Source organism: Hermetia illucens, chromosome 2 (assembly GCF_905115235.1).
Source record: "Hermetia illucens chromosome 2, iHerIll2.2.curated.20191125, whole genome shotgun sequence".
In the NCBI taxonomy this organism is placed as follows: Eukaryota; Metazoa; Arthropoda; class Insecta; order Diptera; family Stratiomyidae; genus Hermetia; species Hermetia illucens.
The window spans coordinates 146,078,153-146,094,902 of record NC_051850.1 but is presented as its reverse complement, the minus strand read 5'-3'; the positions used below and the strand labels follow the sequence as shown (position 1 = coordinate 146,094,902).

At 40.8% G+C, this 16,750-nt stretch overlaps 1 protein-coding gene across 2 annotated transcripts in view; it reads left to right on the top strand.

Annotated features, from left to right (window-relative positions):
* The first annotated feature begins 3,253 nt into the window (after positions 1-3,253).
* The window catches only part of LOC119649908, a 140,003-nt gene continuing 126,506 nt past the window's right edge, over positions 3,254-16,750 (top strand). For both annotated transcript variants that reach the window (XM_038052307.1, XM_038052306.1), the window contains exon 1: positions 3,254-4,022. The gene's annotated coding sequence lies outside the window, so the exon portion shown is untranslated. The remainder of the gene's footprint in view (positions 4,023-16,750) is intronic.

Sequence of the window (16,750 nt, the reverse complement as noted above, 5' to 3'; positions counted from 1 at the left end):
CTGACATGTGTCCATAGTCCAGACACCTGCAGAACTTGGTGGGGACTATCCGCATTCGTACCCTGCAGTTTCCTCACATATTGCTCGGGGACTCGGCGAGTTTTTGATCTCGAGCATTTACAGAGGTAATACCTATCCGGGCATTCGTTATCTCTGGACATTCACGCTTTATCGCCTCTTCTACTTCAACCTTTTCTGTGAGGCAGTCAAGATCCCAGACTTCTAGAAAGCACATGGGCTTTAGGCTAGAGACAAGAGCTTTTACCTCCAATAACCCCTTGACTGCTTTGTAGAACGTAGTTTTGCTAGTCGTCTTCGGGCCCAGTTCGACGAGGACTCTGCCACTCCTCGTTTTCCGTGTGGAAGACACCTCTGCTCCGTTTTCTTCGAGTTTCATCCTGTAGCGGATCTCACTAAGGACTTCGGCAAATGTCCTGCCTTCCGTCGACTTAATGAGCAAAGGGTTTAGTCCAGATTAGTTGTTTCCTTTTTTCCTTCTTCGCCTTCTTTTTTGAGCCCAGGAAACTATGATAAAACTACTTTGATAAAGTCTCCTTCAGGCACTACATGTTACTGGAGTTGCCATCCCCGCACGGTCAGTCGCGCCACTTGGTAAGACTTCCACTCTATTTGGGTGTCCCAGTGTCACATCGGGTATATCAGCCCTCGCTGCCTCTTTCGCTGATTGCTGCGGTGACGGACACATTTCTGTGCTGCGCCCAAATGCACTCAGCTCTTCCTCCTTCCCTGTTATATCGTCGACTTTTTTTGTTGGTTTATATGTATTCTTCATCATGTGAAAGGAAGCCTGCCGCAATAGTTAGGAACGGGTGTACCCTCGAGGACACAGCTCCTATCCCAATTCCCTGAGGCCTCACCTACGCTTAGCTGATTCCGGAGTTCACGGACGAATAAGCACTCGCTCGGGCAACGCGATCTACTAACACCCGTTCAATACACACTACCTGACCAGGGTCCTGAAAGGGCTGACTCCTGATACACGTCACAATTACCACCTTAGCAGAGCTAGGCTCACATCACCCCATCGACGGCGACAAAGAGCTGTCGAAGGCTCCGGAAACTCCCAGTGTATTCCGACGTGTACGGGTCATTTGCTGTTCGCTCTTCTACGAGAGGCTTTCTCAAGGCTACTACCTAGGGCGCAAGTATACTGCCAGCTATGGGGTCATAACTACTTACTCGGGCACCTCGGGGACAGCATCCATTTCACAAAAATTGGCACCGTACAACGCAATGTTCCATCGCATGCTAACCACACCTTTATTAGAGGAACGTTTAAACAATCATCACATCATTGAAACTGCAGAAAAGCACGGGTTCAATAGAAAGACCATCTGAGTAATAATCAGTAAAAAAATGACGAAAATGGAAAGGAATAACCTGACGGCATTTTTTACACAAGCGGGACCATCTCAAAAAAGTCCAGTTCCTATCATCCATTCCCAAATTAGCTACCAGGTGAAAACATCCTAAGGAAACGTGACATCGAAGTGCTATCTACCAGCAGACCACATCAACTGAAGACACGATTAGAAAGCGTCAAGGACCCCAAGGAAGGCAACGGGAAAAGCGGAATCTATCAGATAACCTGCACCGATTGTGAAAAATCAAATATAGGGCAAACTAGAAGATTAATAGCAACCAGGTTCAACGAACATATAAGGAAAGAAAATCTAACGAAAGCAAAAAGCAGACCAACACATGCCCTCAAATCATTGACACATCATCGAGGAGAAACATACAATAACGGAAGATAACCTAATAATTAATTAAATAGGTTAATGACTTCTGTAAATTAGATGCATTAGAGAGTTTTGTCATCCACAAGATACGGGAGGAAAAAATAATTAGGGGGTAGGTAGGTATGAGTGGCCGCTCCGAGGAGCCCAATTAGCGCTTTGGTGCGCCGTTTTGATGCCACAAACTCCTAAGACCGTGACTGTTGTTATAGGAACAGGGAAGCGGAGTCCAGCTGGCTCGGATCTTCAGAGCCAGCCCGTAGCATTCACGAAGGAAAGCAGCTCTCCGACCCTGCAACTAGAAATCTCACTGAGGTCCCCAAAGAATGGTTTACCCAGTGTCCGCAGCCTGGCTCGAGCCAGAGCCGGGCAATCGCAGAGGAAGTGCATGAGGGTTTCCCTTCCTTCTCCGCAGCTTCGGCAATGCGAGTTGTAGGGTAAGCCGAGCCTAGCGGCATGGTCCCCTATGGACCAGTGCCCCATGCAGACCGCCGTAATCTTGAAAAAAATAATAATTAACATTGATTTAGGAAACCTCAACAGTTGGCTTTTTGGATTAATTATGTAGTGAAATTAACTAGGAATTAAGGTCTAGATTAAGGTATTTAAGGACAAGCTGAACCATAAGTACTTCGGAAAAAAACTCCTTGCTCGAAATACCGGTATATGAGGAGTAAAAAACTCACTGTTCGGCATAAAACAATAAAATTTGTCTTTTTTTTCCCCTGATTACACGGCACGCAAGATGCCAAGTTAACGTAATATTTATATCTACAGAGTATAAAACTACAAAGAAGACATTTCACCATGAAAAAATTAATAATAAACTGCTAGTCAGCCACCACAAAAACTCGGAAGTCACCCATCAGCTGCTCCTTGAATCAAACTAAGATGGTGGAAATCATCCAGGTCCACCAAATCCGCGATGGCGATATCAAGAAGCCCTGTCTTTGCTGCAAAAGAACTGAGAGAGGTGTTCTTATCAGTAGAGGAGAAAAAGCACCGGTACCGGATAGTATCCCCAGCGAATTGATGAATTTATTTGAATGAAATGTCAGTGGTAAACCCGAATCCATTCTCTTTTAAGTCAAAGATAGAGTGTCCAACCTAAATCTAGCTCTACCCTTCCTTGTAGGTATTGTTATACTTTTAATTATCTAGCAAAGCATCAACACATATTCCTTTACCCGCTCATCACTATTTATTTTTCAATAATATCCATTTTTTGGAGGATCAGATTTTCAATAATTAATTTCCGCAAATTCAAGCAAATTTATCGTTTCAAAGTGTTCAAATAATATCGTCACCTACTTTTTTCCTCCTACTATTTTCTAGACGTATCTTGCACATTCTCAGCTATTCAAAAAACCAACTAGCTTTTGAGAGCCGGCACTTCTAACACTATTCAACTCAAGCTAACTTACTGAGTATAACTCTATTCTCACATGGAGTATCTCAGAGATACTCTGAGTATCTTAAGGTAACTGAAAGCGGGTTTTTGGGGGTTCTTCTGACGCGATCTTGTTTGCAAGACTGCGTTTAGTACGAACCGCGAATTAGTTGGCCGCGAATGACGAGATACTTGGTACCAAAGCTGCGCGCGCCGCTCCATTAATTTTTGATCTTTTGCAAGGTTTCTGTCTTAAGTCTTTCGTTTTTGGGTACAGTGAATTCTTGCTGATCATAAGCGAATACTTTTTGCCCTCAGTGATATTGATGCTGGGGAAAAGCGTATTTCGAAATTGAACGTGAATTCTAGTCTGTCGACAGGACGTGACGACAAGAACGAAGCGGACAACCAGATGATGTGCGATTATATGTGCTGTGTCTGAATTCATGCATTCCAATTCAGTGATGTGATGAATAATTTTGTAATTTCTGTTTCCGCTCATTGAATTTTGCAAACAAGCCTGAAATTTTTCAATTATATTGTGAATTTTTACTCGTGCAATTCAAAGCTCTAGCGTTAAATATTTCCTGGTGTTGTGTGTTTCGTTGGCTCAGTGCAAGGCACGCAAATAAAATCACTGAAATAAAAAGAAAAGTTGATATCTACTGCCCACAGGCTTGAATTACATATTCGTGTGACCGACGTCATCCTCTTCACCATTTTAGTGGATTAAAAAACCGCAGAAGGTGATCAACTTTTTGTGGATTGCTGCAATAGAGCTGTACCCACCGTCGCATTGTTGCTGTTGTGCAGATGCTTAGTTTGATCAAAGCAGCACACCGTGGACAACTGTGGAATTATCTGAATATCAGGTGAATAGCTTTGAACGCATTGACTAGAAAATTGCGAGGCGTCTATGCCAAAGTAAATAAATAAAAGTAATTTTGTTCTTCCGGTCAGTAGTTAACGAGCATTGACTTGATAAGATGCAATAACAAAAATAATAAGGGAAATCTTAAAGGATGGCCTTCGCGCAATTATGAAATAATCCATCTGATTATGTTGATTTGATTAAACTTCGGGATTGACTTCTTCGACCATGTAAAAATCGTTGCCATATTCATGAATCAGGAAATAGATGCGCCGCATATCGATTTTCTGATAGCTCCATTGATTGAAATAAACTGACCTCCACACCAAGTCACTACTAGTAGAAAATATACGAGACGATGTAGCAATAAATTAATTTTTGAGGTTTAAAGAATCTCAAATCAAAGTGTAGTCAATTATAATTTATAGCTAACACTTACTATCAACAGTTAACACAAACTTGAGCTCAATAAAATAGCCAAGCAAATTTCATTCTTCCACACTGAATGTTATTAAATTTTGTAAGAAAATTTGCCATATACATGCGTTATACTTCAATGTTTTCAAAGTTCAAATGTTAGCATCCTGTTAAATTGGTTTACTTAAAATACCTTGGTAAGAAACCTTAAAGCCTTCATCACCTACTCATCATCAACGGCGCATCAACCGGTGTCAGGTCTAGATCTGCCTTAATAAGGAACTCCAGACATCCCGGTTTGCCACCGAAGTCCACCAATTCGATATCCCCAAAAGCTGTCTGGCGTCCTGACCTACGCCCTCGCTCCACCTCAGACAGGGCCTGCCTCGTCTTCTTTTCTACCATAGGTATTGCCCTTATGGATTTTCCGGACTGGATCATCCTCATCCATACGGATTAAGTGACCCGCCCACCGTAACCTATTGAGCCGGATTTTATCCACAACCGGACGGTTATGGTATCGCTCATAGATTTCGTCGTTATGTAGGCTATGGAATCGTCCATCCTCATTCAGGGGGCCAAAAATTCTTTGGGGGATTCTTCTCTCGAACGCGACCAAGAGTTCGCAATTCTTCTTGCTAAGAACCCAAGTCTCCAAGGAATACATGAGGACTGGCAAGATCATTGTCATGTACAGTAAGACCTTTGACCCTATGATGAGACGTTTCGAGCGAAACAATTTTTGTAAGCTGAAATAGGCTCTGCTAGCTGCCACCAACCATCCGCGGATTTCATCGTCGTAGCTGTTATCGGTTGTGATTTTCGACCATACACAGGGGAAATTTTCAACGGTCTCAAAGTTGTAGTCTCCTGACTTTATTCCTCCCGTTTGGCCAGTGCGGTTTGATGTTGGCTGGTTGATTTTTGGTGCTGACTTTGACAACCATATATTTTATATTGGCTTCATTAATGTGCAGCCCACATTTTCGCGCCTATCACGCCTGCGCGATCTGGATGAAGGCAATTTGTACGTCTCGATTCGTTCTTTCCATGATGTCGATATCGTTAGCATAGGCTAGTAGTTGGGTGGATTTAAAGAGAATCGGTACCTCTCGCATTTAGCTCAGCATCATGGATCACTTTTTTCAGGGCCAGGTTAAAGAGGACGCATGGTACGGCATCCCCTTTTCGTAGAACGTTGTTGATGTCCAATAATCTCGAGAGTCATCCTGCTGCTTTTATCTGATCTCACACATTGGGCAGGGTCAACCTAGTCAGTCAAATTAATTTCGTCGGGATACCGAATTCTCTCTCGGTCGAGCATAGTTTTACTCTGGCTATGCTATCAATAGGCGGCTTTAAAGTCGATGAAAAGATGGTGCAACTGATGTCCATATTCCAACAGTTTTTCCATCGCTTGCCACAGGGAGAAAATCGGATCTGTTGCTGATTTGTCTGAAATGAATCCTCTTTGGTATGGACCAATGATGTTCTGAGCATATGGGCCCATCCAGCCAAACAAAATATCAGAGAATATCTTATAGATAGTACTCAGCAACGTGTTACCTCTATAATTGCTGCACTGTCTGATATCTCCCTTTTTATGTATAAAACAGATAATGCCTCTTTGCCAGTCGTCAGGCATTAATTCGCTGTCCCATACCTTGAACACAAGTTGATGGACCACTTGGTGTATTTGGTCGCCTCCATATTTAATTAATTTGGCTATAATTTCATCGGCTCCTGGTGACTTATGATTTTTAAACCGATGAATTCCGCGGACTGTTTCTTTCATACTTGGTCCGTGGTCTTTAGTTCCAACTCGCCGATGTTCTGGTTGTTCAGTAGTTCATCAAAGTACTCAACCCATCGTTCCAATATGCTCATTCTGTCGGAAATCAGATTTCCCTCTTTGTCTCGGCACGATGAACATCGACGTGTGTGAGGCTTCATCCTGCTGACTTATTGGTAAAACTTTCGCGCCAGGTGCGATTGTTCCCTGTACTTTTCGAGTTCACAGACCTGTTGGTTCAAACAGGCTTCCTTTTTCCATTGTGAAGTGGCTTCTCCGCTCTCTGCGCGTGCCCGCTTCCTTTAACATCACTCGGTAGGCAGCATTATTCCGTTCCATTGCTAGCTTATATTCGTCGTCAAACCAACCGTTGCGACCCTTTTTGCGGCGGGGGCCAAGTATCTTTGTGGTTGTATTTATAATAACGTTCTTCAGGTGATTTTTAAGATCATTTGTTGATGCTTCATCTGTTGACTGCGGTTATTGCGGCATTCATTTCCCTCTTATAGGTGTTGCGGAGTTCTGTGTTGTGGATGGCTTTAGTGTTAACTCTCACCTGATTGTCAGAGTGGATTCTGGGTGGTGTTGTTATTCGAGCTCAGAGCACCATGCCAACGAGATAGTGATCCGTATCTATATTGCCTCCCCCCCTATATGTTCCTCCATTCATCAGGACTAAGAGACGGAGGCGTTCGATCAACACGTGGTAAATTTGGTTAAAAGTAGTCCCGTCTGGGGAGGTCGACGTATGTTTGTGGACCTCTTTCCGCGCATACGAGGTACTTCCAACAACCATTTCGTGTGACACTCTTAATTGGATAATCCGCAGCCCGTTATCATTTGTATTTTGATGTAAGCTATAGGAGCCAACATATCGCCTAAATACGGGCTACGTCCCTACTTGCCTGTTAAAATCCCCAAGTACGGCTTTGATTTCATATCTGGGACAGGCTTCGAGGGTTCGTTCTACTGCCTCGTAGAAAGTATCCTTCTACGACTCTGCAGTCTGTAGGGGCGTGAGCGTTAATGAGGTTTATATTTCTAAATTGAGCTCGTAAGCGCAGAGTGTATAGCCGTTCGCTTATGTTTTCAAAGCCGATAACAGCAGGCTTCATTTTTTGGCTGACTAAGAAACCTACTCCGAGCACATGGTTTACTGGATGGCCACTATAACATATGGTGTAGCGGCTCTTCTCTAGGAAACCGGTCCCTGTCTAACACATCTCTTGTAACGCTGTTATATCAGCCCTATATTGGGACAGGGTATCGACTGGCTGCTCAGCAGCTTCGTCTCTGTACAGGGAGCGCATGTTCCATGAGAAAATGCGCAAATCGTTAGTCCGTTGTCGTTGCCGAGTTCGTCGTTGTATAATCCATCCAGTTTCTTGTTGTGGCTTCGTAGCAAGTTGTTTTCCGTATAGGGTTGTCAGCCCTACCCAACTCCCTACCTGGAGGACCAGTTGGTATAATTTGTCCCATTTTTAGGCGCGGAAACTCTTCTACTGATTTATATTGAAAAGATGGCTTCTAATCACAAACCAATCCATTGTATGATTCGCATTTTCATCGAAAAACTGTCTTTGTCGACTATCTCTATTAAATGTATCATTAATTTATTTGGTGTCTCCTACCTTTATTTTCCCAATTTTGACGATTGGGACAGTTCAACGCTATATCGGTTTCTATGATTCCCTTAAATCCTTTGTGAGTTTTAAGTAAAGGTTCCCAAATATCGATTTACATTCATTCAGAAAGTAAAATGTTACCACTTTTCTATGAGAATTGAAACTGAGGGTCGCTAGTTCCTATAAACTTAATAGCCGATCGAAACATTTGAGGAGCAATGTTTCTAGCCAAGATAGCTCGACAAGTGTCAGATACCCACAAGAAAAGGGCAACTCTTCAGACACTGTCTCACCTCTGTGCCGGGAACAGAGTGGGCAAAAGTATCTCAATATATTGCTATTCTCCTTTTTACAAACTCGTCCGCCCAGAACAAAACAAAGCCTATGTGAAAGAGCGTGATACAACCTCGAACCAAATCTTAGACTTCATTCAGTTCGGTTGTCACATCCTCTGTGGGGGATCAGTTAACTTGGGGCTTCAAAGCGACCAGAGTGAGTAGATTGGTATTTATTGACTAGAAAAAGACTAGAAATGGAATATTTTAATGTGTCGTGTCTTAATGTGTTACTGACTGATAAAAATGAAATGCCTATAGCTCATTATGGGCGATTATTTGCTACCGCCTTCAGTCGCGCTATTCTGACAATAGAGCATTTTAAATAAAAGTAAAAGATTTGTCAATTAAATGGCAGATACATTTATTTCTTTTGCTTCCTTTTTTTTCTTTACAATCGACTTTCTTCTTTACAATCCACTTTTAATTGAAAGTCTGGAACAGGTACACTGTTATTGTTGTTATTCCTTCCCAATCTAGTATAGGACCATTTGAATAAGCTGCCACGGCTATCATTTTATTGTTTGTTGTTCGAAAATTCTATTTTATGGTTCTTGGGTGTCGTCAATGATTTTGTCCTTAGAAATACCCAAGGTCCCCCCCCCCCGCAATCTGTGACCTATCCACTGCCCTTCTGATCACATCGCGTGCGAGTGCAGACCTGTACGCCAACCAACTTCTTTGTTTGTTATATCATAGTATCATGCCAGCATATTTCAATGAGACGCAGATAGATGTTCAAGCAAATAGCTTTTGAATAACAGTGGAAGTTAGTTTCATAATGTTACTTCCATATAGTAGCACAGAAAGGACACTAGCACAGAACAGCCTCAATTTAATTTTGATGTTAAGATAACTGCATTACCGGATTTCAGACAAGACAACGAAATCGAATCTAGCGCTCTTAATGCGTCGGGTGACATTCAGTTCATCGGCATTGTTGGCTGAAACCACACTTCCTAGATATACAAATTGATCGAAGCATTCGATACTCTTCCCATTAATACACATAGGAAGAGTGTGATGGCCCGTCAGACAGAAAACTTTGATTTTGTTAGTGTTTATCTACAATCTAACTCTACTTGTAAAAGATATCATCAGCGGTGTCGAGGTGTTTGAGGAAAGCTGTCATCGTCCATTGAATTCCTCCATGTCCTCTGGATAAGGCGGTAGGAAGAACATCAGCGATAACAAGAAGAAATGGATAGACAAGAGGTAGCTTCCTCCAAGCTACTACAAAGCTTTGTGCTGATGAAGGGGATAAGATGCTCCCGAAATATGTATTCACATTGCAAACTTAAAATTGTAGTTTGGAGGAAGCTACCTCTTGCCTATCAATTCTAGGCTAGGCTACAAATAGCAGATAAAAATCTAATCGTTTAAAAACAAGAAGAAATAATATCGGTGACAATATGCAACCATTGCGGAATCCGCTTTACCTTCATGGAGCATGTGACATTTTCCACAATCGTATGTCGCTTTGGTAATAGCTACTATGTAGCTCCATAATGCCCCTTCTGCGTAGAGCACGCCGTGTACACTCCTTGTTCACGCTATCGAACACTTTCTCAAAATCGATGAAGAGGAGTTGTAGCGACGATGAAAGAATGATAAATAACTCTGCGGGGAGACAGTCCAAACCAGCGGTTTTACCCCCTTTAAGTGCACTGATGGTCAAAATGGTTTCTCTAAATAAAACCATTGGAAAAAGAAGAAAAGTTTCCGATTTTACTTTAGATTTATTTCTGAAAAATGCAGTACTGGCTTTGTACAAACATGTGTTTCGGACACAACGCTGGCTTTTTATAAAGCTAGCACTGCATTTTTCAAAAATAAATCCAAAGTAAAAACGAGTACTTTTCTTCTTCTTTTTTTGGTGTTATTTAAGCGAACTATAGAAAGCAAAGGAAATGCCTTTATACAATTTTTTATTTCTCTTTTGCTTGGAGGAACAGCCAATATCCGCATGTTACGGTAACTGGCCATTTCATCCATCTATAACATTGCTAAAAATTGTGTTTGACATTTTTAGTGGTCGTCTAAATTTAATATTACCCTTTAAAATTTTTTAAAAATAGAATCGATTCGAACTTTAATATAATATTTCGAAAGTTGGACTTTCGAACAATTTTACTAGTTGCTCACTCCTTGCTTGAGCTTTCTCCACATAAAAAATATTTTGTCAATAAAACCATCTTCGAAAGAATGAAATATGTGCATTTGCATTATCCACGGAAAAATATATAATCTTTCATATGTACGAACATGTTATGGAAAGATACTCTATTTTCAATTGAAAATATCAGTTTACACATTTTTGGATTACTCAAGATTTTCTCAAATGCTTTGTCGCAATAATACACTCTAATTTGTAAATTTGTTGTATCCTTTGTTTACCACCCCAGTACGAACTCGCTGAAAGCAACTAATAACCCACATTCAGCCTCCTATTAGCGTTTGTGAGGTATGCGTGCATGCAAATACCTGGGCTGTTGTTACCTGGATATGTAAATTTAACGATCTAATGGCTAATTAAACAAAACGCTTTCGGTAACATGAAATTCACACTTGTCGCTACAAAATATTAAATATGAATGATTTTTTTTACGTAAGAGAGTCGGAGTGGAATATGGATGTGACTGCAACGGGTATTATGCGATAGTCATCGTAGAACGGTGGGGTTTTGTAATAAAACGAATTTTCAGTTCATTGTCATGTTAATAAATTGACTAAGTGGAGGTGGCCTGCGTAATTTTGCTCCTCACATTCCTGTCCATACATATATATATAGCATATGACCATGTATACAAACATATTTCGTAATAGCAATTTTCTAATGCCTGGATTTTATCCGCATAGGAATCAAATTTCCATTGTTAGCGTGCATAGAACCATATTGATTTGGATACGTGAATACTGTCAACGATTTCATCCCTTTCTCCTTGTTTGCATGCGTATGTTCTGTGAAAATAAGGAATTGATTTGAATGCCTCAAGAAAATTATTAATCACCCAAAAGTCAAGGTTCCATCAATTTGATTCCATTAGTCCGAGAATGATTGATGTATTGAGCATGCCTTTATGAAATCACATTTTCTTGATGAATGCTGTGTAACTTTCGGGGGTGAGCATGTATCTGTGAATGGTTTCTGATTGAATGATTAATAAACAAAATAATGGATTATGAAAAAAAGTGCATAAAAGAAGAATTGTGCGTGGGCTTAAATAAGAATGATTTGTTTTCTACTCAGTGTTCTATATGCAATTCAAAAATAAACAATATCGAACAGATTATGTTTTTTACTTCTTTAAATATTGATGAAGGTTAGCTTTTTTGATATTCTTGTTCTATTGAAACTCAAGGCCAAGAATTTTTTTATTCCATTGAGAAGTAAACAGGAAAATAATTGACCAAATTTTCAAGAAATTATTCAACAGCACAAAGTAAATTTATAGGCATTCTTAAAAAAAACGAAACAGTAATAAAATATAATACGAAGTTGTGCGTTAACCACACCCAGGCTCTATTGTTACCGATTCCTGTCAATATGTGTCTCTCCACGGCTTTTCGAGAAGCTCGAACTTCTCCTCTACAGTTTTGTACTACAGTGTTAGAGATCCTCTCGTCGCCCGTCTTAAGATAGTAGATTCTATTGCATGCAACAACCCGCAATGGAGTTGTCCCCCATTCTAAAAGGATTTGCCACACGTGCTTTCTAATCAACGCGCGCACGACTATCTGGGCCGTACTCGGGCATAAGCCCGGTCGGATAAAGCAAAGGGAACGTTGGCAAGCAATGGTCTAGCCAAAAAGAATTTAGACTTAAAGGGTAGATGAGATGGTATTATTAATTGATACTAAAGACATTTTTCTAATAATCCAAAGAGGAAACTCGCTGTGATCGCAACTTTTAAATTTCAGAATCAAAAGGCAAGTATTATCCAGGACTGATAACGGTTTTCCACTTACTACAAGCTGTTATGTACAAAATGACTTAAGGTGTCAATAGACAGTATTTCTTATAACTTTGAGTTTAAACTATTCTCATTTCTGACAATGACTCTGTCCTAAAACTATAGACATCATTGCCGAGGAAGTAGTAATCATATCCGTATAATACCACCACCACCTCAGTCAATTGATTCACTCCTGGAATTTCAACGCCATTCCATAAGGTGCAAATTTTACGTAAGCTCCCGCCTGGTAATGGGTTTTCCTTACCTTTGGACGATATCATTTGGTCAATATTGGAAGGTGGCCGCTCACTTGGTCTCTCTTCTGAATTCCAAATTTTCCAAATTTCATCAACCAGGTTGATATTGTTTGTCCAGTCGGTGCTGCCTTCGGAAGCTTTTTCTGTATAGATATACAGCCTGCAAAGCAGCACCCGAATTCTATACAACAACTGGAATTGATTTAAGATTGTTAATTGAAAATATATTCAAATAGAAATAGGGAGAATTCCGCTTTTAAAAAGACGGCATCGTCTTAAAACTGAGGAAGCCAAACAGCAGCATAAGGAATCCACCTAACCCTCTTCTTCATATTAGCTGCAGCTAGTCGAAGCCACTAACCTGGTTTCCACGAGGCTTTCTAGGCACCAAAAAAATGCCGCTTTAGTTTCTCAAGTCTTAAAAAAGAGTTTCCCCTACCTGAGTATATCTCCGTGTAATTCTGCACTTTGTTCTCCCGCACAAACTTACCAGGTGATGGCTGACCCCAAAAACCGCACGGTTGATTAATTTCGCCAGAGACATTCTGCTACCAGCAAAAAGACTTACGACTACACCACCGTCTTTGAGAGTTTAGAGCCTGTTTGAGGCCTTCGTCTTTAGAACACACCGCCTACAAATGTTTGATCGCGACTTTAAAGTCCTGAATCCAGTGATGCGTTCTATTAATTTGTTGAATCCGCTCTGCATTTTCTTGGTTTTCCTAATGGATTTTCGCTCAAATACCGAGTATTTCGCTTGCGAGTCTTTTAGGTATTCGAGTATCGCCCACGCGTTAGACGTAGCCAACCCGTTGTAACTTTTCAAACTTGTTGATGTTGGCCCCTCGAATACTTCGTGCAGCTTATAGTTCTACCTGATTCGCCATTAATTTCCATCACGCTTAACCCCAATAATTGCTCTCAAACGCTCCTTTCAAATACATTCCATGTCGAGCTCCATGCTCAATGCTGCTCCTTCCAATCATTTTGTTGGCAGGTATTTCTTGTTTAATAGGTTCTGCTGGGATACCATCAATACGTAGCGCTTTACAGTTTTTCTGTCTCCTAGTGACTGATCGTGGCTGGTCGTGGATAAAATCCGGCCCAATAGGCTATGGTGAGCAGATCACTTAATCTGTGGGTGTGGGTGAGGATAATCCAGGCAGCGAAGTCAATGACGGTTATAAGCCGGCAAAGGAGGCATGCCAGATACCTTCTCAGATGGAGCGATGCGTAGACCAGGGCGCCAGACAGCTTTTAGGCATATCGATTTGGTGGACAACGGCGCAAAACCAGAATATCTAAAGTTCCTCATAAAGGCAGAACTATATCAGATGCCGGTTATTACCCGTTTCGTGATGATGATGGTGCTAAACATTCTAACGTTAGAAGATTGTTCGTCAACTATTCTTGTTGCCTTGAGTGGTTAAGTTGCCCTGTTAATCAGTTCTTTGAAATATAACTCCTAATGTTTCTCCATTACTTCCCCGTCGCTGAAAATCGCCTCACCCTTTCGTTTACAGAGTAATGAAACCGCATATGATGTTGCTTTTCACGAATTTTGCTGTTCCCCAATTCGTCGTACTCTATTTGTAACTCGTCTCGAGTTATCATAATTCCATTACTTCATTATAGTCTTTCGTGAATGGAGTGGATAGGCAGATATCAGCGGCTGCTTCAAATAGACCAATTACCGCTGTAGTGCGCCACTTTAATACTAGGGAGTCCCAAGACCATCACAGCTCCAGAACCCAGCCCGTACCATTTGCAAGGAGTAGCAGCTCCCCATCATGCAACTAGAGATCTCTGTCAGGACTCCAATTCTAGCATTCTAGCATGCAGACCACCGTAATCCCATACGCATTTGCACGCGCTCTCGCGATCGAGTATCCCATAGAAGCACCAAATCTCGCACGACTTCCCACAGAAAGTGGGGCTTCATTATCTGAAGTCAACGGCTGTTAAGTAATGCGAAGAGATTCCTATAATCGAGAACTCAGAGGAGAGTGACTTGGACCGTGCCGCTCAGCCTGTTCAGTCACTGCGGTGCCCCACCAGCCAGGAGGATATCAACTATGAATACATGGCTTTAATGGCCGCTTCACTGTCGAGCAAAATGAATGTGTTACGCTTCGCCCATATCTGCACTTGGTACATTCGTGCACTGTCGAATCCCAGAAGACCGTACGTCATTTCGAATCATGCGCAATGTTGGTGGCAACCAATTGAACAGATTTGAATAAAATTTTGTTTAAAACAAAGTAGTAAGGTTTCGCTCCACATAAAATCTTAAGATGGAATTAGAAAAAATCATGCCAATGGCATGCGTCAATAATTTCTACTAAATCTTCAACCTTCTGAACACCCTAGTTCCGTCTGCTTCATAGCCCATATCGAAGCATCCATTTTAAATGCAGTAGTCATGAATTCTGAACTCTGTTTGAATATAGTGTTACTCTGATGAATCATTACAAACATTGTATCTATGTTTCCATAGAATTCTTGAATTCATTACTTCACCTTGTGCATTTTCCGCCTTATAATAGTAGTGAAATCTTCTATTTGTTATGTGACTTGTTGCATTATGAAAAGAAGATTTTCCGTGTTATGAAGGTGCCGCTGTTCAATACTATACAGAAATAGAGGTACGACCGAGGGGACTGACTGCACGCAAGGCAGTCAACATTTTCTGTACGCAACCGACGCACTGAAGCCAGTATCTGCGGCTAGGTTTACTATTACAAAACCGAGTACAGTGTACACTTGTTTGATGCCGCCAAAGCCATCTGAATATTTATCCATAAGATGTGTCTACAAAAGATAGCGAAAGTGAAAATCCAATTCCTCATGCGAATTACCATATAAAGGTAGTTAGAGGTAGGCACCATGATGACTACTCATTCCGGCCAGATGCCAGCCAGTTAAAATGGGCGTAACGAGCGGCATGAAAAAGTAAGCCGATCTTTGTAAAGATTTCCATAAAGGTCGTGGTTTCTAAGACTATAAGTGGAAGAGATGATTCAATGTGGTATATTTGGTTGCGATACGGATATTGTACTTTGCTGAATGCTGAAATTATGACATAATTCACATATTTATGCCTGTTTAATATTGATTGTTTACAGGTTAGGTCTGAGCTTAATCTATGTGGAGGCACGAAGCCATTGAACAAACAAAGTACGTATCTAAAATACTCACTATTGTTCGCACGTTTCACCGCACATTTCCCAAGACTATTTTCCTATAGGCTCAGCAAGTAAATACTTAACTGTTGATGTCACAAAAGCGGCAGAGCTAAAAATTAATCTTCAGTTCCTTGATCCTTATCTCTTAAAACCATATTTTCAGGTAGAGTGGCCATTGTGCTTTTAAATACAGTCACATTGCGGTCGATATGGGAATTTCTAAAGAAAACTTAAAACACAAAATAGGTTCGAGGAAAAGTTAAGAGAAGTCACCGTAAATCCAAAAAGATGCCTAGTAATTTCTGTAAATGGGGAGTAATTAGGTCGCTGTCACATGTAAAAGCTCCAGCCAACCGTTGGAAAGTGCATTTTCGTGTTAAAGGGCATAGCATTGGTCAGAATGCTAAATTCAAAAAGTAGAAGAGAAGATAAGAAGAAGAATCCTTTCTAACCAAAACTTAGCACCAAAGGGCTAGCCAAGGATAACATCCCTTGATTACCGTCGCATGTATGTAAATGTTTGGCAAAAAAACACTCCAGGTGATGCAGTGTATCTGGTTTCTGGCTATCAACTATATCAAATCTTCCTAAACAATTTACAGTCCTATTAACCTGTACTGTGTGTAGTCCAATGCAACTGCCTTTTGCAACTCGATAGGCAGATCAAATGACATAGAATAATCAGAAAAGATGAGCGGACTTCCTTGAAAGTGTACACTCCCAATGTCCCTCATCGATTTTTTCACTGGCGGTACTTACGTAGAATTGATGCAGGAATTGATGAAGATATGCTACTTTCGGATACTAGTGGCAATCTTTTCCATGGGCTGCTCCTATATAACAATGCCTTTCCATAGATGTTTATGTTTAACACAATACTTCTTCAAATGAAATGACAATTGGTTAGCACACACAGTCTAATGCAAAAACCAGCCTACTTTTAAAATTTTCTGGAGGGGGTACAAAGTCTTCCAATACAATTTCCAATTTTAAATTAAAATATATCAAAAGCATCTAAGTTCATAAATACTAAATTAGAGCCCATTTACTAAATAAGTTGTTTTTAATAAAAACAGTAAAATTTTCGGGAATAGCTTATCCCTGCATATTTTTCTATCACCTCTGGCATACTGTAATGAATGTACAAATAAGATGGTGGCCA